Below are 22,329 nucleotides of genomic sequence, written 5' to 3' on the forward strand. Positions count from 1 at the left end.
GAGCCCTGGTCGGCTCACTCTCTGTGCCTGGGCTTCGCTCAGGGTTTTCTGAGGCTGAGGATGCTAGAAAGGCACCACCCCTGTCGTTATCCAGAGAGGCAGAGACACCTGTGGCTGAAAACATCCATCAAGGCCAAACCCGGTGTTTTCCAGGTGTCACTGCCCGGCTGTGATCACACACAAATAAGGCACCCTTCCTTCATGGCACCAAGGCCCTCCAAGCCCTGCCTCTGGGAGCTGAGGCCAGGCAGAGAAAGGTGGCCTATCCCAAGGCTGTAGGGTGTGTGTGTCCTGGAACCCAGCAGGGAAATTGGCTTGAGGCAAGGAAGGTGAAGAAATAGAAGTCGCTTATTTGACACGGGGGTCTGGCCCCTGTGGAAGAGACAGCAGCTAGGTGGAGGGGAGAAGACAGGAGCGTGGGTGGGTCACCCTTCTCTCTGCATGGCTGCTTCTCAGAGCTCAGTCACAGCCGGCGAGGGGAGCAGGCCCTGTCCAGGCAGCATAGCAGATGCCCATCCAGGGGATAGCAGGGGAGTCTTTCCTCCCCACTCAGCTGGAGCCCGCAATCCTGCTGAAGATAAAACGCAACCTGAACCCCAGTAAGCAGGAGACGACATCATCGCCAAAGAAACATCGGGGTTGGGGTAGATATGATGGCGGGCAGAGGACCTTTAAAGAAACACCCAAGGACTTGGAATTAAGGCCAGCCTCAGGAAAAGGACAGGGATGGGTAGTAAATGTGGGCTCGGCATAACAGGCTATACTGACTTTCTGTTGTTGTTTTTTTTTTGTTGTTGTTGTTGTTGTTGTTTTTGGAGACAGGGTTTCTCTGATCTGCGGGGCTCTGCCTCCCAAGTGCTGGGATAAAAGGCATATACCACTACTGCCCAGCTGTTGTTTCTAGTTTTAGTTGCTTGAGACAGGGTCTCTCTATACCCCTAGCTGTCCTGGAACTTGCTCTGTAGACCAGGCTGGCCTCAAACTCACAGAGATCCACCTGCCTCTGCCACATGCCTTCTCAGGGCTGGAGAAGTTTCAGTGCTAAGAACTTGCTGCTTGACCATGGAGACCACAGTTCAGACCCCTGCACCCACAGAACAAGCCAGACTCCCACAGACTCCCCTTAACTCCATTTCCAACTCTGCACTCCACACAGAGATGTGAATACCCCCACACACAAAAATATAACTTTAAACTCAGAAACAACAACAAAGTACCAGCCAACAGCCAAGTGTGGGAGTCATATCTATAATTCACAGGATTCCAGAGGCAGAAGCAGAAAGTCAAGGTCCTGGCCAGCATGATCTACAGAGCAAGATCATGTCTCAAAGAAACAAGAGAACAAAATTCTGAACACATTTAGCAGACTAAATCTAGTAGGAGACTGGGCTTGAATACAGCCTGGGCTATGAGAATAATTCCAAAGACTGGAGATCTAGCTCAGCAAGAGTTCTAACCGTGTGTCCCAGTATAGACACACAGCGAATTCTAGGACAGCCAGAGCTGCTGTGAATAATCTTTTTGTACACTGTGAAGATGTGTCTTGGCCAAGGAGTCTTCTGATTGGTTTAATAAAGAAAGGAATGATCAATAGCTAGGCAAGAGAAGATAGTCAGGATTTCTGAGGAGAGAAGATGAATACTGGCCATGCATAGACACCAAAGAGAGGCTTCTGGCGTAGCATGTTGGACATACAGATAGAACAAAGGAAAAAGCCACATGGCAAAACATATATTAATAGAGGCAGGTTCATCTAAGAGCTATTTGGGGAAAAGGCTAAGCTGAGGTAAGCTCTCATAATTAGTAAGAAGTCTCTGTGTCATTATTTGGGGGCTAGAGGTCCAAGAAAGTCCGATGAGAAAGCTTACAACACTTTGCACTGGTGGAGGGGGTCAGCTGACACTTTGCCCTGTCATTCTGTGGATCTATCAGGTTTACACCATAATATCTGACTCCTGAGCTTTATTTATTAATAAAACAATAAAAGAAGCAGTTATATTTGGCATGCAACATGTGTCATGACCACATAAACAGAAGTCATGTCAGCCAACCGTCACCTCAACCGTGGCCACCTGGCACTCCCCGGGAGCAGATACAGCAATTGGCTGTCACTTGCATGGACTCTGGAGAGTGGGCTCAGCAACTTCCCAGAGCTGCTGCAGTAAACGTGGCTCCCACTGCTACCTGCCAGCATGAGGCTGGGCCCTCAATAAACAGAGGGGCAGAGGGGGGCTTTTGTTCTCTTTGTCAGAGAACACTGTGGATGCTTAGGAAAGCCAGGTTTAGGCCAAAAATAAAAAAACTCTAAATAGGTACAAACTACTTTAAGATGTGTTTAAATGCTAAAGAAAGAGAAAAAATGGCATAGACAGGCATAGAAAATAGTTTAGTGCTACAGAGATCACTCAGAGGTTAAGAGAACTGACTGCTGTTCTGGAGGTCCTGAGTTCGATTCCCAGCAGCCACATGATGGCTCACACCATAATCTATAATGAGATCTGGTGCCCAGAACATTTTATACATAAAAAATAAATAGTTAATAAATAAATAAATATAAATAAAATAGTTTAAAAATAATAGTTTTTAAACAGAGTATATATATATATATATATATATTATGCACACGTGTGTGTGTGTGTGTGTGTGTCTTTGTCTACCCAGCCACATAAGGAGAAAAATAGATAGGGCATGTGGAACCTGTATGTTGCTTTGTTGACTTTGAACACTGATAAGCTAAAAATAACACTGCTGATTAACACTGGTTTATAGCAAAAAAAAAATGCTAAATGAAACCAACCTATATATATTTTAAGAATGTTATAACTTCAAAATGAAAATCAGGAAATATTTTGCATTGGGGGAGAGGTTATATCTTTTTCATAGTCAGGGAAAAACTGAACAAAGCAGGTTAGATTCAAGGATCTCTTTCTGAAAATAAAAGAGCAGGATATAGGAATGATAAAATAGAATTGTAAATTAATTGAATCTACTTTTAAACTAAGAAGAACACAACTACTAGTCTTAAATATTTTACATTGGTATACATCTTTGTATACTGATAAAAATTTAAAGTTATTTTTGTTAGAACATACTATATATATTTTCTGTTGTTTTGGGTTTTGTACTGTAGATCATTTTAAAATTGTAAAGTTCTAACCGTTAAAGACTATTATTGCAAACTGTTTAGGATAACTTTAAAAATGTAGATTACTAGTTAATCATCTATAACAATCAAACTTATAGTCATGTAGATATGTTTTCAAGAGATAATTTTTTTGTTTGTTGTTGTTTTTATTCGCTTTTTTTTTTCTTCAAGAGAGGGTTTCCCTGTGTCACTTTGTTGCCTGCCCTGGAACTAGCTCTTCTAGACCAGGCTGGCCTAGAACTCACAGAGATACTCCTGCCTCTGCCTCCAGAGAGCTAAAATTAAAGGTGTATGCCACCACCGCCCAGCTGTTATTGTTTTTCAAGACAGGGTTTCTCTGTGAAGCTTTGGAACCTGTCCTGAAACTTGCTTTTTAGACCAGGCTGGCCTCAAATTCACAGAGATCCGCCTGTCTCTGTTTCCCAAGTGTTGGGATTAAAAGCATGCGCCACCACCACACAGCCCAAGAGATATTTCAGATACATAGATGGTTGTCAAACACTTCAGAGGCCAGAATATGACATTCAAGATGTTTTAATAACATAAGCCTTTTATGACAGTGAGACATATCTGCTCCTGGCAGCATTATCTACTTCATAGAAGGCAAGGGACATTGAGAAAACTCCGTAATTTTGTTTTGTTTTTTTTTTGGGGGGTGTGTGTGTGTGTGTGTGTGTGTGTGAGGCAAAGTTCGCCACTGGACAAGAAACTGCCCTTGCCTCGACTGCTGACAGTATGCTGACCAAATTGGACAGACAGGACACAAAAGAAGATGACTTCCGAACTTTGCCAAGACAAAGAATGACAGTCCTTCAAAATTACTGCTCCACAGAAAAGTCCGTCAGATATGCTGGGCCTTTAGACCAACAACGGATGTCCCAACATTGCAGAGGAGCCCTGGGTGACTGTACAGACAGCCAGCAGTTTCTGTCATTTCTATAGTTTTGAAAGTTGTTTGTTCTGCAGTTCCTGCTTACTTAGGTACTATTTTATCCTTCTCGGGTCTCTGATGGGAGTTGAAGACTAGTTATACTGTCTTTGTTACCGCATTTAAAAAAAAAAACTTGCAAAAGAGATATAAAGTTTATGAAGGATGAGAGACATAAAAGCTTAAGTTGCTCATCTAGGAAAATGTTTTAAGGTCTAAAAAGATTTTTAGGTTGGTAATATGATAAAAAGTGGTTTAGGTATAAAACTTTGAACTCATCAAGACAGATAATATTTTCTCTGAATACGCCAAATACAAATGGACTGAACATTGTAATTTTAATTCTTATCTGATAATTGTTCTTGTTTGTTTGTTTCAAGACAAGGTTTCTCTGTAGCTTTGGTGCCTGTCCTGGAACAAACTCTTGTAGACAAGGCTGGCCTCAAACTCACAGAGATCCACCTGCCTCTGCCTCTCGAGTGCTGGGATTATAGGTGTGCATAACCACTGCCTGGCCTGATAATTGTTCTTTATATATATAGTTTTACTGTGTTAGACAGAGTAAAACTTTATTTTAGAAAAAAATGGGAAAATGTTGTGGATAATCTTTTTGTACACTGTGAAGATGTATCTTTCCCAAGGCACTTTCTTTTTCGTTATTTTTGGTTTATTTTATGTGCTTTGGTGTTTTGCTTACATGTATGTCTGTTTGAAGGTGTTAGATTTCCTGGAACTGGATGTACAGATAGTTGTGAGCTGTCATATGGGTACTGGGAATTGAACCCAGGTCCTCTGGAGCAGTGCACTTAAACACTGAGCCATCTCTCCAGCCCACCAACGTGTCTTCTTATTGGTTTAATAGAGAACTGAATGACCAACAGCTAGGCAGGAGGACAGTCAGGATTTCTGGGGAGTCAGTGGAAGATGAATCTAGATGCAGAGAGACGCTAATGAGAGATAGAGCAAGCCAGATACACAGAATGGAAGAGAGGTAAAAGCTACATGGCTATTAGCCGGGTGGTGGTGGCACACGCCTTTAATCCCAGCACTCAGGAGGCAGAGGCAGGCGGATCTCTGTGAGTTCGAGGCCAGCCTGGTCTAGAAGACCTAGTTCCAGGACAGGAATCAAAAGCTACGGAGAAACCCTGTCTCGAAAAATAAAAAAAAAAAAAGCTACATGGCAGAATGTAGATTAATAAAAGCAGGTAAATCTGAATTGTGAGAGCTAATTGGGAAAAGCCTAAGCCAAAGGCCAAACTTTCATTATTAAGAAGTCTGTGTCTCTATTTGCAGGCAAGTGGTCCAAGACAGTCTAACGAGAAAGCTTACTACACAGGGCTACACAGTAAGACCATATTTCAAAAAAAACACCCAAACAAAGAAAGTGGGGGGAGGTGAAGCTTGGTCCCTTGTCCATGGAGGGGGTGGTTGAAGTGCCACAGAGGCTTTGGTTCTTTGGTCAAGGGGACTCCGGAACCTTGACCTCTTTTTTTATACATGTAGTATTACTATTGATGATGATGTTGTTGTTGTTTTGGTTTTAAAACAGGGTTTCTGTGTGTAGCCCTGGATGGCCTAGCCCTCACTCTGTAGACCAGGCTGGCTGCATGCATTATTTGCATGTGAAGTGGGTGCCATGGCATACCTGTGGAGGTGAGGACAACTTGCAGAATCAGCTGTCTCCTCCACCATGTGGGTCCTAAGACTCAGTAGCAGGTATCCTTACACAGTGGGCCATCTCAAAGTTCTCTTCAAACCTTCTTTCTTGTTCTTTTACCAGTTATGAGCTGAACAGCTCTGCCACACCACAGTCCCAAAGCAATGGCGTCAACCATCATGGGATTCAACCTCTCAAACCAAACTGAAATAAACCCCTTTTCTATGTAATTTGGTGACTTCAGATATTTGCTAAATGAAGAGACAGCATACTCATCCTATGCTAGAATTCTAACGGACACATCCTATCTCCTATCATCCTACAAAGTTTAAGCTGGGTGTCGCCTCCCCCAAGAAACCTTCCATAGTTTTGCAAGGTCCTGACAACTCCCTTCAACAGCAACACACTACTTGATGTGGACACTGCCAATTCTAAATTCCTGTCTAGTCTACTAAATCCAACACCCACTTAGTGAAAATGGGACTATCTGAAAGAAAAATGGGCATGGGTGGGAAGAAAGGAAAAGGCTTACTGGGGGAGTATGGAGCAGAAGCTACAGAAAGAGGATCCAGGTGGGAGGGTGACAATGTCTGCAGGGGAGGGTGGGTGAGGCCGGAGCTCACCTCACAGTGGTAACTCTCCATGTGGTAGTCTCTGTCCATAGACACCACACGAATGGTTGTCCCACAGCCCTGGAAAAAGAGGCAGATTCACACATATGCTCCCTGGACCTGAAGCACTATGACCTGTCCATTAAAGCACCTCTCTCTACAATGTGCCACCCTGAGTAGACATGTCCCTCAGACAAGGACAGGGATGTGTATGTGCCCTGAGCATCTTCCTCAGCTGGGGTCACACATAGGAATGTGACAGCAAGAAAGTCACATGGGTGTTGGCTCACTCAGAAACTCCCACTACCAGCCATGTTCCTCAGGAAGCTGACTTAAATAGGTATTGTTCATGCAGAAAGACCCAGAGAGCTACCCAGGCCAAGGCCTCCATATCTGCTCTTCTAGCCCTAGGCTACCCAACATCTACTGCAGAACTGAATGAGCTGAATGAGCAGCCCCTCCTGTTACAAGTAATGGAGCAGAGTGCCACAGTGGGTCACGAGAATCAGGGCAACCTCTTCTCTGTAATGCATCCAGGGTACATCTGCCCCACCCCCTGCATGAACGTCCTCTATACTCCTCAGCTCTGCAGAATACAGAGCATGGCCACCTTTGACCAATCCTAATATGGCCCAGGGCCTGAGTCAAAGCAGGCAGGATTGGGCAAAGCCTCAGGATCACACACCCTCTGCTTCTGGGTGAAGTGTTCCTACCTGGGCAGGGAGGATAGGGCGGGCACAGGAAGCACATTTTGGAGCAAACTCCCTGGAAGGATAAAGGAAGTGGGCATGAGAAGGTGAAAAGGTAGAGGCAAGGGGACATGAGTGGAGCTACCACAACAGCTCTAAGATAGCCTGCCTCCTGTGTAGACACGCGGGTGTGCAGCTTCTGCCTTCTTGGCAGTAATGGTTGACACAGTTCCTATCTGTGCCCTCCCTCCCTCCCTCCTCCTGCAGGACAGCCTCAGGCTCCCTCTAGCCATCTCCTATGCATTCTCTACTCCCTGGTGTCCAGACTGAAGCCATCCCTAGGGGAGACCTCTGCTCCACCCTGAGTACCAACGACAAATGCTAGCACCAATCTCAAAAATCAGCAGCAGCAACAGAGACCCAAGGCTCTGAGGCCTAAGCCCGGAGCCACCATAACAGACTGGCTGCCCACATGGCACCAGGGCTTTCTCCTTGGGAGGAAAAGGCCCAATGGCAGGGAACAGTCAGGTAAGGGCCCAGAAGAGAGACCAGGAATCACAAATGTCCCTGCCCAGCCCTTATGGCGTCACTGGGAACCGTCCCCAGGCCCATGAATTGGAACACATATGGAAACATATTCTGGAAACATAATAGTTATTGATTCCACCTCTAGGTTCTTTCCTGATATATCCCACCAAAATATAAGGAGTCCCATTTTTCTACTCCTGTCACCAAAATCAGAGCTGTCCCTACCCCAACTGCAGAGAAAACACGAGGGCAGAAAGAAAAAAAAAAGGCCAGGACCAAAGAGGCAGAGATAGGCAGGAAAGAGAGCTGGGGAGGACATGCTGCGGCCCACACTGCTTCTTCAGCAAAGGAGACTCACGTGTGGTAGTCTCTAATGCAGTAGATGTTGTTCTCCACGTCCACAATGAAGGGAATGCCATCCAGACACTCGTTACACACTGAGCAAATGAAGCAACTGGGGTGGTAGTAGTTGGACTGGCCAAGGGCCTGCAGGATCTGGGGGAAGCACCAAAAGGCTAGCATGGGCAGGAGGCACAGCACCGCCCCCCAGAGGCCATGGCTTAGGGCCCCACTAATGGTCTGGAGCAGCAGAGGATGGGGGACTCCAGGCACTGGGAGGTTCTCACCATTTCCATGATAAGGTGTGCACACACGCTGCACTTGCCAGCAGTTTGCTGGAACCCAGAGTACTGAGAGGGGACACAGGATCCAGGACGTCATGTGACAAGGGGGCACTCACTGTCGCTGGCCTCAGGTCTGCATGTGAGTCCCAAGGAGGGTCCCGCCCCTGCTCCCACCCAGCTGGGCCAGCAACACAGTGCAGACTCACCAGGAAGTCCTCCTTTGCAGTACACTTTCTCACCCACGTTCTAGAAGGCCTTCCCGCAGAGTCGTCTCCCAGGAGGGAAAGGGGTGAAGGGGGTAATGGAAGCTGACACCAGGAATGGAGCTTGGCTTGAGTGTCAGTACTCACCGCCCACCAATGAGAAAATGAACATGGGACATCTCCCTCAAAACACCTCTTCATTTGTTTGCATGCACACCTTTATGTCAGAAGAGGGCGCCAGATCTCATCACATACACATAACTAATTCTTTGCCAATCCATGTCTCCAATCCAAAGGCAGTGGCTGAAAGAGCTCTCTGAGTTCCAAGGCAGCCAGAGCTATACACAGTGAGACCTTGTCTCTTAAGTAATTTTTTTAAATGTGTCCAGAAAATAGTTTAGTTTGCCAATCAACATGATTCTTCTTTTTTCTTTTGATTTTATCTGTGTTTAGATTTTTTTTTATTTTTTATTTTTTTTATTGCGAAAAGGAGAAAAAAAAACAAGTTTCCACCTCCTCCCAGCCTCCCATTTCCCTCCCCCTCAGCTCACCCTTCTCCCCCTCCTCTCACTCTTCTCCCCCTCCTCTCATCCTTCTCCACCTCCCCCCACTCCTTTTCCCCTCCCTCTCCAGTCCAAAGAGCAGTCAGGGTTCCCTGCCCTGTGGTAAGTCCTAGGTCCTCCCCCCTCCGTCCATATCTAGGAAGGTGAGCATCCAAACTGGCTAGGCTCCTACAAAGCCAGCACATTAAGTAGGATCAAAACCCTGTGCCATTGTCCTTGGCATCTCATCAGCCCTCATTGTTCGCCATGTTCAGAGAGTCCAGGTTTATCCCATGCTTTTTCAGTCATAGTCCAGCTGACCTCCGTGAGCTCCCAGTAGATCAGCTCCACTATCTCAGTGGGTGGGTGCACGCCTTGTGGTCCCGACTTCTTTGCTCATGTTCTCCCTCCTTCTGCTCAAAGTTGTTTTGATTTGCATTTCCCTGATTGCTAAGTAAGTTGAGCACGACCTTAAGTGTCTTTTGGCCATTTGAACTTCTTCTGTTGAGAATCCTCTTTTCAGTTCAGTGCCCCATTTTTTAATTGGGTTAATTAGCATTTTAAAGTCTAGTTTCTTGAGTTCTCCATATATTTTAGAGATCAGACCTTTGTCTGTTGCAGGGTTGGTGAAGAACTTCTCCCAGTCAGTAGGTTGCCTTTGTGTCTTAGTGACAGTGTCCTTTGCTTTACAGAAGCTTCTCAGTTTAAGTAGGTCCCATTTATTCAATGTTGCCCTTAATGTCTGTGATTCTGGGGTTATATGGAGGAAGCGATCTCCTGTGCCCATCTGTTGTAGGGTATTTACCACTTTCTCTTCTATCAGGTTCAGTGTGGTCGAAATTACACTGAGGTATTTAATTCATTTGAACTTGAGTTTTGGGCATGCTGATAGATATGGGTCTATTTTCATTCTTCTACAGATTGACATCCAGATATGCCAGCACCATTTATTGAAGATTTTTTCTTTCTTCCATTGTATACTTTTAGCTCCTTTGTTGAAAATCAGGTGTTCATAGGTTTGTGGGATAAAATCCGAGTCTTCTATACGATTCCATTGGTCGACTTCTCTGTTTTTATGCCAGTACCACACTGTTTTCATTACTGTAGCTCTGTAATAGAGTTTGAAGTCAGGGATGGTAATGCCTCCAGAAGATCCTTTATTGTATAGGATTGTTTTGGCTATCCTGGGTATTTTGTTTTTCCATATAAAGTTGATTATTGTCCTCTCCAGATCTGTGAAGAATTTTGACGGGATCTTGATGGGGATTGCATTGAATCTATAAATTGCCTTTGGTAGAATTGCCATTTTTACTATGTTGATCCTCCCAATCCAAGAGCAAGGGAGGTCCATCCAATTTTTGGTATCCTCCACAATTTCTTTCTTCAATGCCTTAAAGTTCTTGTCAAATAGATCTTTCACTTCCTTGGTCAGATAGATCTATCAGTTCCTTGGTTAGATTTACCCCAAGATATTTTATGCTGTTTGTGGCTATCGTGAAAGGTGAAGCTTCTCTGATTTCCCTCTCTGCTTCCATATCCTTTGTGTATAAGAAGGCGACTGATTTTTTGGAGTTGATCTTGTATCCTGCCACATTACTAAAGCTGTTTATCAGCTGTAAAAGTACTTTGGAGGAGATTTGGGGTCGCTTATGTACACTATCATATCATCTGCAAATAACGAAAGTTTAACTTCTTCCTTTCCAATTCGAATCCCTTGATCCCATTACGTTGTCTTATTGCTATTGCTAGAACTTCAAGTACTATACTGAAGAGGTATGGCGAGAGTGGACAGCCTTGTCGTGTTCCTGAGTTAAGCGGGATTGCTTTGAGTTTCTCTCCATTTAATTTGATGTTAGCTGTCAGCTTGCTGTATATAGCTTTTATTATATTTACGTATGACCTTGTATCCCTAATCTCTAATACTTTTATCATAGAGGGATGTTGAATTTTGTCAAATGCTTTTTCAGCATCTAATGAAATGATCATATGGTTTTTTCCTTTCAGTTTATTTATATGGTGGATTACATTGATAGATTTTCATATGTTGAACCAGCCCTGCATCTCAGGAATGAAGCCTACTTGATCATAATGGATAATTTTTCTAATGTGTTCTTGGATTCGGTTTGCCAGTATTTTGTTGAGGATTTTTGCGTCGATATTCATGAGTGAGATTGGCCTGTAATTCTCTTTCCTGGTTGAGTCTTTGTGTGGTTTTGGTATCAGAGTAACTGTAGCTTCATGAAAGGAATTTGGTAATGACCCTTCTGTTTCTATATTGTGGAATACATTAAGGAGTATAGGTATTAGGTCTTCTTGGAAGTTCTGGTAGAATTCTGCATTGAAACCATCTGGTCCTGGGCTTTTTTTGGTAGGGAGGTTTTTGATAACAGCTTCTAATTCTTCGCGACTGACAGGTCTGTTTAGATTGTTCACCTGGTCCTGGTTTAATTTTGGTATATGGTATTTATCTAAAAAAGTGTCCATTTCTTTTACCTTTTCCAGTTTTGTGGCATACAGGCTTTTGTAGTAAGATCTAATGACTCTCTGAATTTCCTCTGTGTCTGTGGTTATGTCCCACTTTTCATTTCTGATCTTATTAATTTGCATATTCTCTCTCTGCCGTTTGATTAGTTTGGATAGGGGTTTATCAATCTTGTTGATTTTATCCAGGAACCAGCTTTTTGTTTCATTGACTCTTTGGATTGTTTTCTGTGTTTCTATTTTGTTGATTTCAGCCCTCAATTTGATTATTTCCAGTCTTTTACTCCTCCTAGGTGAGTCTGCTACTTTTTTTTGTAGAGCTTTCAGGTGGGCTGTTAAGTCTCCAATATGTGCTTTCTCTGTTTTCTTTAAGTGGGCACATAATGCTATAAACTTTCCTCTTAGGACTGCTTTCATTGTGTCTCATAAGTTTGAGTATGTTGTTTCTTTATTTTCATTGAATTCAAGGAAGATTTTAATTTCTTTCTTTATTTCTTCCTTAATCCAGCTATGATTCAGTAGTTGACTGTTCAGTTTCCATGAATTTGTAGGCTTTCTGAGGGTAGCATTGTTGTTGAATTCTATCTTTAATCCATGATGATCTGAGAAGACACAGGTGGTTACTAATATTTTTTTGTAACTGGGTAAGTTAGCTTTGTTACCGAGTATGTGGTCAATTTTCGAGAAGGTTCCATGAGCTGCAGAGAAGAAGGTATATTCTTTCCTCTTTGGGTGGAATAATCTATAGATGTCTGTTAAGTCCATTTACTCCATTACCTCCATTAATTCTCTTATTTCTCTGTTAGGTTTCTGTCTGATTGACCTGTCCATTGGTGAGAGAGGAGTGTTGAAGTCTCCTACTGTTAGTGTGTGCGGTTTGATGGCTGCCTTGAGTTTTAGTAATGTTTCTTTTAGGTACGTGGGTGCTTTTATATTAGGGGCATAGATATTCAGGATTGAGACTTCTTCCTGATGAATTGTTCCTGTTATGAGTATAAAATGTCCCTCTCCATCTCTTCTGATTGATTTAAGTTTGAAGTCAACTTTGGTAGAAATTTGTATGGCCACACCTGCTTGTTTCTTAGGTCCATTTGCTTGATAAGCCTTTTCCAAGCCCTTTACTCTGAGTAGGTGCCTGTCTTTGTGGTTGAGGTGTGTTTTTTGTAGACAGCAGAATGTTGGATCCTGTTTTCGTATCCAATCTCTTAGCCTGTGCCTTTTTATAGGTGAGTTGAGCCCATTGATATTAAGTGATATTAATGACCAGTGGTTGTTAACTCCGGTCATATTTTTAGTAGTAGGGTTTGTGTGTTTCCCTTCTTTGAGTTGCGCTGGTGAAAGGTCTCTAGATGACTGAGTTATTGTGGGCATTGTTGGACTCCTTGGTTAGTGATTTTCCTTCTATAATTTTCTGTAAGGCTGGATTTATGGCTACGTATTGTTTGAATTTGTTTTTATCCTGGAAAATTTTGTTTTCTCCATTTATAGTGAACGAAAGCTTGGCTGGATATAGTAGTTTGGGCTTGCATCCATGGTCTCTTAGTTTTTGCAGTACATCTATAGAGGACCTTCTGGCTTTCATGGTTTCCATAGAGAAGTCAGGTGTAAGTCTGATAGGTTTACCTTTATAAGTAACTTGGCCTTTTTCCTTTGCGGATCTTAATATTCTGTCTTTATTCTGTATATTTTGTGTTTTGATTATTATATGGCGAGGGGATATTTTTTTTTTTTTTGATCCAGCCTATTTGGTGTTTTGTATGCTTCTTGAACCCTCATAGGTACATCTTTCTTCAGGTTGGGAAAGTTTTCTTCTATAATTTTATTAAGTATATTTTCTGGACCATTGAGCTGCACTTCTTCTCCTTCTTCAACTCCAATTATTCTTAGGTTTGGTCTTTTTATTGTGTCCCATATTTCCTGAATGTTTTGTGATGAGAGTTTGTTGGACTTGCTGTTTTCTTTGATCAGTGCATTTATTTTCTCTATGTTATCCTCAGAATCTGAGATTCTTTCTTCTATCTCTTTTATTCTGCTGGTTATGCTTGTTTCTGTAGTCTCTATTCGTTTACCTAGATTTCCCCTGTCCAGCCGGCCCTTTGTTTTTGTTTTCTTCTTTGCCTCCATTTCAGTTTTCAAGTCATGAACTGTTTCCATTATCTGCTTGATTGTTTTTCCTTGGTTTCCTAGGGTATAATTCACTGATTTACTCAATTCCTTGAACTTTCTGTTATACTTCTCATCCATTTCTATAAGGGCGTTTTTTATATGCTGTTTAAGGGTGTCAATCACTTTCATGAAGTCAGTTTTTTCTACTTCTTCTTGATTAAGGTGTTCATGTCCTCCTGTTGTGAGGTCGCTGGCTTCTGGTGGTTTTGTGTTGTTTTTCACATTGTTGGGTGAATTCTTGCATTGGCGTCTGCCCATCTCTTCCTCCCAATACTCCCCTATGGATCTTCTTTTACAGGATCAGGTCTTCTTGCCCACTGATGTACCTTCCCAATGATGTCACTCCCCAGTGATGTTTCTCCTGGTGTCCAGATTGGATCTCCAGTGCTGCTTACTCCAGTGCTGCTTGGTTAGCTCGCAAACAAAGGGCCCACCCTGCTTGCTGCAGGCAGGCTATGGAGACAAAGGAGCTACTGCCCTCCCCTTTGCCCTCCGCTTCGTGTTCGTTCCCAATGCCCAAGCAGGCTGAGCTGGGAGGTACTATGCCGCCAAAGAAGGGAGGGAGGGAGGGAGACAGGGGGTGGGGGGATCTGGATGTAAGTTGGATGGGATAGGAAGAGAGAGGAGGTATCGGTCAGTATAGCTCCTGTAGGATGATCAGGAAGTGTAGGCAGGCTGAAGTACCTCTGAGTTCCCTGTTCCCGGCTGCCGCAGCACTCACTCACCACAATGATGTTTCACTCGGTGCCCAGATCTAAACTCCGTGCTGCTTGTGTAGCTTGCAAACAAAGGGCCCACCCTGCTTGCTGCAGGCAGGCTATAGAGACAAAGCCATCAACATGATTCTTGAAGATTTATCTAGTCTGTGTAGAATAAATACCATGGAATCACACTGTAACCAGTGAACCCTTATTAATCATGACAGAAATATTCTTGGCCACCATTCCTACAAATGAAACCATAATGTTTTTGCTTCTGATGGCAAGGTCACTGGTCACAGCCCCTTTAATGTTGCTTCTATTCATCCGGAAAAAGTAGTTTTCGATGAAACTCTCTGAAAATAGCCACCCTTTGCCTTAATTCTGTCATGATTTTATGTGGGAATGTTCAAGAAACAGAGGTTGTGAAAAAGTCACTGTGAAGGGATTTAGAGGGATGGGTGAGCTCTGAGTGCAATTGAACACCCCTGGAATCACATTTCAGAATTCCTGTCTCAGATCCCTGTTCACCATGTTCATAGTTGCAGCTATGTTGGGAACACTGGAAGCCCCCTGGTATACAGCACACCGGTCCCTAGGAGAAGAAGGCATTAAGTTCATGTGTCATTCCCACTGTTACAGTGGTCCTCACCGCACTGTTTTCCAGACCATAAAAGTGATGAGTTGTCAACATTCTTCCATGCAACTGTACCTTCTCTGGAATCAGCTCTCTCACTTCTAAGAGTAATCTAATGCATTCCTGTTAGTGGTCTGGATCCTTGGGATGAGGGCCAGATTTTCCACAAACAATTGTATTGGGAACACGAAAGCACAAACAGACATGATTAATCATGGGCAATATGTCAATAGTTTGGATGGGAGGCGGTGACATGTTTGTAAGAGAAGCAATGTAAATGCAGTATCCTAACACAGACTGCATTCATTTTGTCAGAACATCTATAGCTCAGGGGATTTGACATATCTGAGTTCATAGCATGCTGCAGAGATGCTCTGAAGTCATTGGATACCATATCTTCTTTTCTGTGCCTTAGAGGGTTGTCTACCCATGATTTTGGTAGAATGCAATCCTTTAGGTGCTATACTGATGTCAATTTTTTTGGGTTGACCTTATGCCACCTACCCTCAATTTCCATATTAACACTCAGTGGCTGTCCATGTGAACTAGGTCAAATATTGGTGTCATTTACAGTGGCCTACTTCTACCCACTAGTCTGCATCTCCTAAAGACACTACGTCCCTCAGAAAAGGGCAAAGCCTGGCAATAAGCACTCAAATCTTGAGTCTCTGTAGAATGTTCTGCATGTAAACCATAGCATTCTGCTTCTGAATCCCAGCATCTCATTGGCATCACACCATGCAAAATATGTATTCATGTAGCTTAAGGAGTCCCCAAAGTATTAATGGTTCCCAAATATTCTAAAGTTTCCAAATTCAAAGTTTCTTCTAAGATTCCAGCAACACAGTCTCCATGTTTCTGAAATAATTAATGATAATTAGCATCTTCACGTCAGCACTCTTCATTTCCCAATAATGGGAAAAGGAAAGAGACATTTTTCTTTTACTCTTTTAGTACATGTTAGAGACTAGAGACAGTTGGGCCCAATGTTGTTACCTTACTGTTAGCCTCTCACTCAAAATGAACGGTTACAGCACTTCTCTCTGTCCTCAGGAGAAAGCCCTGCATGAATTCTTTCCCCAGCAAGGCTGGGTAGGAAAGGAAGCACAACTATCAGCAGCTACTCTAAACTCAACTGTTTCTTTTGAACCTGAGAACCCTGTTCTGAGATTCTGAGCTGCCAGATCTCTCCAGGTGCAATTTACAGATTCATCTAGAATCATCCAGAATTTTTTTGCTCTTTGTTTCCTTTTGTTTATTTCAGTGTGCAAAGGAGGAGACAGGAGCCCTATAAAGTGTAAAGTGATAGCAGCTAATGACAGTAGACATTGCCTTTCTGTGGTGGTCTCCTCACTGACCCAGGCCTGTTTGTTTTCTCACTTCCAGGAATGTCCAAGGATGACACTTTAGATTTTTCTCTCTCCTACACTTCCTGTGACCAGTGGGAAGGCCAAAGGAATTTTGTTCAAGCAGAACATGAAGCAAGGCAAGTGCCCACTACTCTGATCTTCTGGTCCCTGAAGGGGGCTACATGGGAAGAGAGTGCCATGTACACAGCTCATCAGGAAGCAAAAACAAAAAGGCCTCCCTGGAAGGTGTTTCCAGACTTTTCCACGGGTGTATCTAGAAACCACATGAGTCATCTCTGGGCCCTGTGATTACGCACTGCCCCTTCAATATCTTGTGGGGTTAATGGATTCCTAAATCTGAAAGAGGAACCCAGATTTTCCTACCTCTGCTTCTACCCCTGAAAAATCCCCTCTTGAACTGGGAAGGACGAGAGCCATAATGGGGAGGCTCAGATGCTTGTGGTAAATTCACAGAGGAGCCAGGTTGGTCCTGTAACAGCCTGTCTTTTTTTTTTTTTACAGGATCCTCAGGAAAATGAATTCAGAATGAAGTAGGGAATTGGCTCACTCCAAAGGAGTTTTTAATGGAAGGTAAAAGGTCCAAGTCAAAAGAAGTGCAAGCAGAAGACACTGAGATTCCTAGATCAAGTATGCTAATGGCCAAAGGTGGTGGATTTGAGTCCTGGAAGGAGTGGAAATTCAGTAGCAAAAATGTGGACTAGGCAGCATGGCTTACAAAGATCTGGGTGTTCAAACAGAAAATGTTGTCAAGGGACAAAGTCAGAGATGCATGTGCCCATGAAGACCTTACACGTAATCAAATGAACTTAGAATTTTAAGGCAGACCAAGTTTTTTTGTGATCAGAGGTTTAAGAATCTTAGCGTAGGCAAATGGATAGATCTAGAAAGCATTATATTGATTGAGGTAACCCAGACCCAGAAAGACAAATAAAATATTCCCTCATTCATAAATGGTTTTTAGACATAAAAGAAAGAAAAACCAGACTGCAGTTCACAACACCAGAGAACATAAATAACAATGAAGACCTAATCTATATGGAAAGTCGAAAAAAAACAAGTTCTCCTGAGTAAATTGGGACCATGGGACCATGGGACCATGGGAGAGGGTAGAAGGGGAGGGGGAGGAAGGGAGAGGAGCAGATAAAAATATATAGCTCAATGAAAACAATTTTAAAAGATGAAAAAAATCTGAGGTGACAAAAGTTAAAAAACTTGGCCTAGTGGGTTTTGGTAGGAAGGTAGGTTGAAAGCAGAGCCAGCCAAAGAAACCCACCCTGCCCTGAACCCAGATCCCATCAAAGGCACATTTACCTTACATAAACTGCAGGCAAAGAATTCCCTGTGTCCCCAGTCTAGTAAGCCTTTACAGAAGGCACAGTTTGTGCACCCCTTTGAGACATTTTCAGCCACCTCAGCTGTGGCAGTGCCCCCACCACTCGCACCTCTGGGCACTCTCTTTCTAACCTGTAACACCTGCAGAAGGCATGAGTTGCTGTGATTCCTGGACAGAGCCTCCAAATAATACTCAAACTGTTATCATAGATAGGGTGCTAGTGAGAACAATAGGTAAAGGCACGTTCTGTGCAAGTCTTGCAACCTGAGTTCAAACCCCAGCACCCACGTAAGTGTGGAAGGAGAGAATGGAATGCACAGAGTTGTCCTCTCACCTCCAGGTGTGCACTGTGGCACAAGTTCACACCACAATAAAGCTTTTTGTTCTAAATAAACTTGAGACATTACAGGGATGGATGTGTAAGGATTTTACCTGAAGGAGAAGAATGGAAAGAGAGATTGGGGAGAGAAATGAGACAGGAGAGCTTGGGTCTTAGGTTTAAGTAAATGGGAAAATTATTTTATCACTAAGGGGAATTTAAAAGAGGAAGCAGTTAGGCCCTAACACTTAGGAGAAGAAGCTCATTTTTCTCCCCACCCTGTGGATTTCATACCTAGTCTGATAGCTAAATGCGGGTACTTTCTAAAATGGGGGAACATCAGTATCCACAAAAGAGCAGCTTTCCTGATAGTCTTTCAGAATGGTCTTCTCTGAACCTCCAACAGGAACCTCAAGAATAGCGTGACTAGCAGATGAACTCCCGATACATGCTCAGCTGCTGTGTCACAGACCGAGGCCTCTGAACTTTGCCTCCAAGCTCCCTCGTGTTCCTGCTCTGAGGTCCTTCCTGTTTGGGCAAGGCATCCCACCACAGCTGGTACAGCACTGGGGTACCGGCTCACAATGCTCTTGTTCACAGGTGATTTGCAATGGAAAAGTACATGCATCTTGGAAATTATAGACAAAGCTGCTGGTGTCTGTGTGCCTTAGAAAATGATGTTGATATTAGGATGAGTACAAACTAAAGGTGCCAGACATAGAAGGCTTTAATGCAAGGAGCAAATATGCTCAATGCTACATGCTTATTGCTTGTAGCACCCATGTCAAGTGCAGTGCTCCAAATGAGCTTCGTCGCAGTGCCTCCCTCCCACTCCAGGGCAAATGGTAATCACCTGTCAGCTGCACCAACTGTCTCCAGGTTAGAGTTCTCCACTTTGGTGTCATCTGCAAGCTCCTTTCAGATGAGAACTTCCAGAGGTGATGCTGTGTCTCCTTCTTAGCCAGGAGAAAGGCCTGACACTTGGCTAATTTCATTCGAAGTTTAAAGCAATGGTCCCCCAGTGCCACTTATAATAGAAACCATCCTTCTCCATGCTGATTGAAAAACACTGGGATTAAGGATGCTTAGTGTGCCGGCTGGAGAGATGGCTCAGAGGTAAAGAACACTGGCTACTTTTCCAGAGGTCCTGAGTTCAATTCCTAGCAACCACATGGTGGCTCACAACCATCTGTTAATGAGATTTGGTGCCCTCTTCTGTACTGTAGGTAGGATACATGCAGGAAGAACCCTGTATACATAAAAATAAAAATCATTTAAAAAAAACGGATGCTTAGTGTGAGGTTGCTACCAAATTCCACTGATGCTATAAAATATGTTGTTACAGGTCCTGGGTAAACTTTTAAAACACATACATATAGAATTCCATAGGCATTGCTGTGGTCTTATTGTTCCCTACCAAGGCCTATGCTGAGATTGAATCTCTATCATGGGTTAGTAAGAGAAATGCTTAATCCATTTATGGCTATGTGGAGAACAACCTGTGGGTTACGACCCCTTTAAAGGTCAATGACGCTTTCTCGGGGTTTACCTAAAACCCTCTGAAACATCAGATATTTACATTCATAACAATGTCAAAATTACAGTTATGAAGTAGCAATGAAATTAATTTTATGGTTGGGAGACACCAAAACATGGGAGACTGTATTGCAGGGTCACAGCATTAGGAAGGCTGAGAACTACTGACTTACAGTAATTGGAGGTAACTAAGGATGAGGTCGTGAAGGCGGGGGTCCTCATCTGTTAGGACTGTGCCTGTATAAGAAGAAGAGAGAAGGCCAGGTTGGTACTCCATCCATCAGTCCTCCACTTAGGGAGCTGCAGGAGCTGATTTAGACCCTCATTAGTAAGTGTAAACAAACAACTAGACACCTGCAAAGAATCAATTAAAAGAACAAAGTGAACTCCTGTTGTGGTGAGCATCCGTGGAGGAAATCAGAAGAGTCTGATAAGGAAGAGGAGAGAGGGAATGGGAAAAATCTAATTAGTGATGCAAAGATCATCTCCTGGACACATCAGAACACATGATTATATCTGAGAAGCTGACATGCCCAGGAAGATGTGGGCACTGAGTTACCTGTGGACAAAGGGTCTGGGTGGGAATGAAAAGTGGAGGTGGTGTGGCCAGAGAAGTCACGGGCATATCTAGAAGAACAGGAACAGTATCACACCCAAGTAAAGCCCAAGCATAGCCCATGTAATCGATGGGGCTGAGGCTGAGACCCAGAGACAGTGAGTAGCAGTGACAGTGTGTGAGGGAGCTGGGGAGCTGGCTCTGGCAAACAGATGTGCCAGATTCTCTTTTTTTTTTTTTTTTTTTTTTTTTTGGTTTTTCGAGACAGGGTTTCTCTGTGGTTTTGGAGCCTGTCCTAGAACTAGCTCTTGTAGACCAGGCTGGTCTCGAACTCACAGAGATCCGCCTGCCTCTGCCTCCCGAGTGCTGGGATTAAAGGCGTGCGCGACCACATCCAACATGCCTTAGCGGTGGCTGACCACTGGGGGGAAGGGGAGTCAAGTCATTTTTCTTTGGTGTGTGGGCACTAGTAGGTTGTCCTTGTTCAAGTAGATGGCCCCACAGCCACAAACTCATCGGTAGCACTAACTGGCCTCAGTAAAATGTATGCTTTAAAAAGTAAAAGACCAGTTTATGGATTGAGAGAGTGATGTGTTGGGGAGGTCTGGGTTGGTTCCTAAAAGCTACCTAGGGCATGGGAGAGCTCACATCTTCAGCAACTCCAACTCCATGACCCTACACTGTCCTCTGAGCTCAGTTTGTTGCATTGTGTGCGTGTGTAGGCATGCACACAAGCACATATGCACACATGCACAGAAGGGAAATCGAAGGCAATAACATAACCCCCTACCCCAGGGTGAAGACTGGTACAATCCTTTAAAGACCCCTAATGAACCTGAACTAGGATCTTTGAGAAGAGTTCACTGGGAGTTCTGTGTCACCCTGTCTAATATTTTCCAAATGTATTTGATCTCCAAGAGTCCCCATCCAGGGCATCAGTGAGAACTCTAAGGTTTTAGATTTGGACCAAAGCTAGACCACACAAGAGAGAGCCCCTCTCTACTTCCTGTGGAGGCACCAATAGTCACTTTCCAGCCAAATATAATCAGAGCAGCAGGCTTGACTAAGACTTTCCCAGGGATTGGGGACAGAGCGAGGGAGGAGGGGAATAAGGAGGCAAGTTAATGCAGGGTGTGTGTGTTGTGTGTGTGTGTGTGTGTGTGTGTGTGCCACACACTCATGTGCATCAGGTTGAAAAAAGGTACCCTGATGCCTCACTACACACTAACACCATGCTAATGGGGAGGGGACTGTTTAATGAAAGTGTCATACTGCATTTTCTGAAACCCCTCCAAAATATCTAGTGCACAATTCCTGGACATCCTAGGAATATGGCAGTAAGAACTTCCTTTAGCCCTTTTCAAAACTGTACCAGGAAATACCATTCCTCCAAAGCCAAAATAAATAACCATTAAAGCAGAAAAAATTATTACACCAGACAGATGTAAGTAAACTTGAAATGTTTATTCTAACCACACATACTCAAGCTTACAGGAAAAGTGATTAAAATTTGTAATTTCTATCCAAGTGATCTATATAAAAGCCTATTAAAATTATGAATTTTTGCACAGTTTTATAGATATGTAAAATGCATTCTTCTAAAGTGATCACTTGAAGAATTTTACTAAATATAATCACTACTGCCACAGTGAAGTTACAGGCCAATTTCCTATGCCCCTGAAAATTTTCCTATTTTTCACCGAAAGTCCTCTGGCTTACCCTAGATCATGGCTGTACTGAGCACAGAACAGGGGAATACAGGAGCCAAAATCCCCAGCTGTGGGTCTCTGCATCAGAGCATGGTGTGACAAAGCAGGGCTTGCCTGAAAGGGGACAGGAACATCTCTGGAGTCCCACTCTCACTGTGGTTCCACTGAGGAGCATCAGAGGCCTGTGCTTATGAGCTGAAGAAGCTGGCAGCTCAGGAATGCCAGGCTCCACAGAGGATCTTGCCTGGCTGCCACTGCCCAGAGGCAAAGAGCAAGGACACTGGGACAGGCTGAATAGTGTCTATTTCAGGTTTGTGTGTGGCACCATGGCCCACAAAGGCCATGAGTAGAGGACAGTGGTGCCAAGAGGGAAAGTCCTCCTTCTAGCAAAATCTTCAGAGAGGAAGGGAATGGGATTGGGGGAAGAAAAAGGAGAAGGAAGAGGAGAGGAATGGTGGAGATATCTTATATGTATGTAGCACCATGCAGTCACAGTGTCGGTCACTGGAGATGTCTAACATTTCTCAGAGTAACTCTAACCAAACAAGTGGAAGACTTGTATGACAAGAACTTTAAATCTTTGAAGAAAGAAATTGAA

General features: G+C 43.6%; 1 pseudogene; it reads right to left on the reverse strand.

The window, feature by feature from the left end:
- Positions 1-463: 463 nt before the first annotated feature.
- On the reverse strand, positions 464-20,145 carry LOC121437079 (annotated as a pseudogene).
- Positions 20,146-22,329: the final 2,184 nt, after the last annotated feature.

Source organism: Microtus oregoni, unplaced genomic scaffold (genome assembly GCF_018167655.1).
Source record: "Microtus oregoni isolate MIOR12 unplaced genomic scaffold, Mior012 000050F_ref0000143, whole genome shotgun sequence".
Taxonomy (NCBI): Eukaryota; Metazoa; Chordata; class Mammalia; order Rodentia; family Cricetidae; genus Microtus; species Microtus oregoni.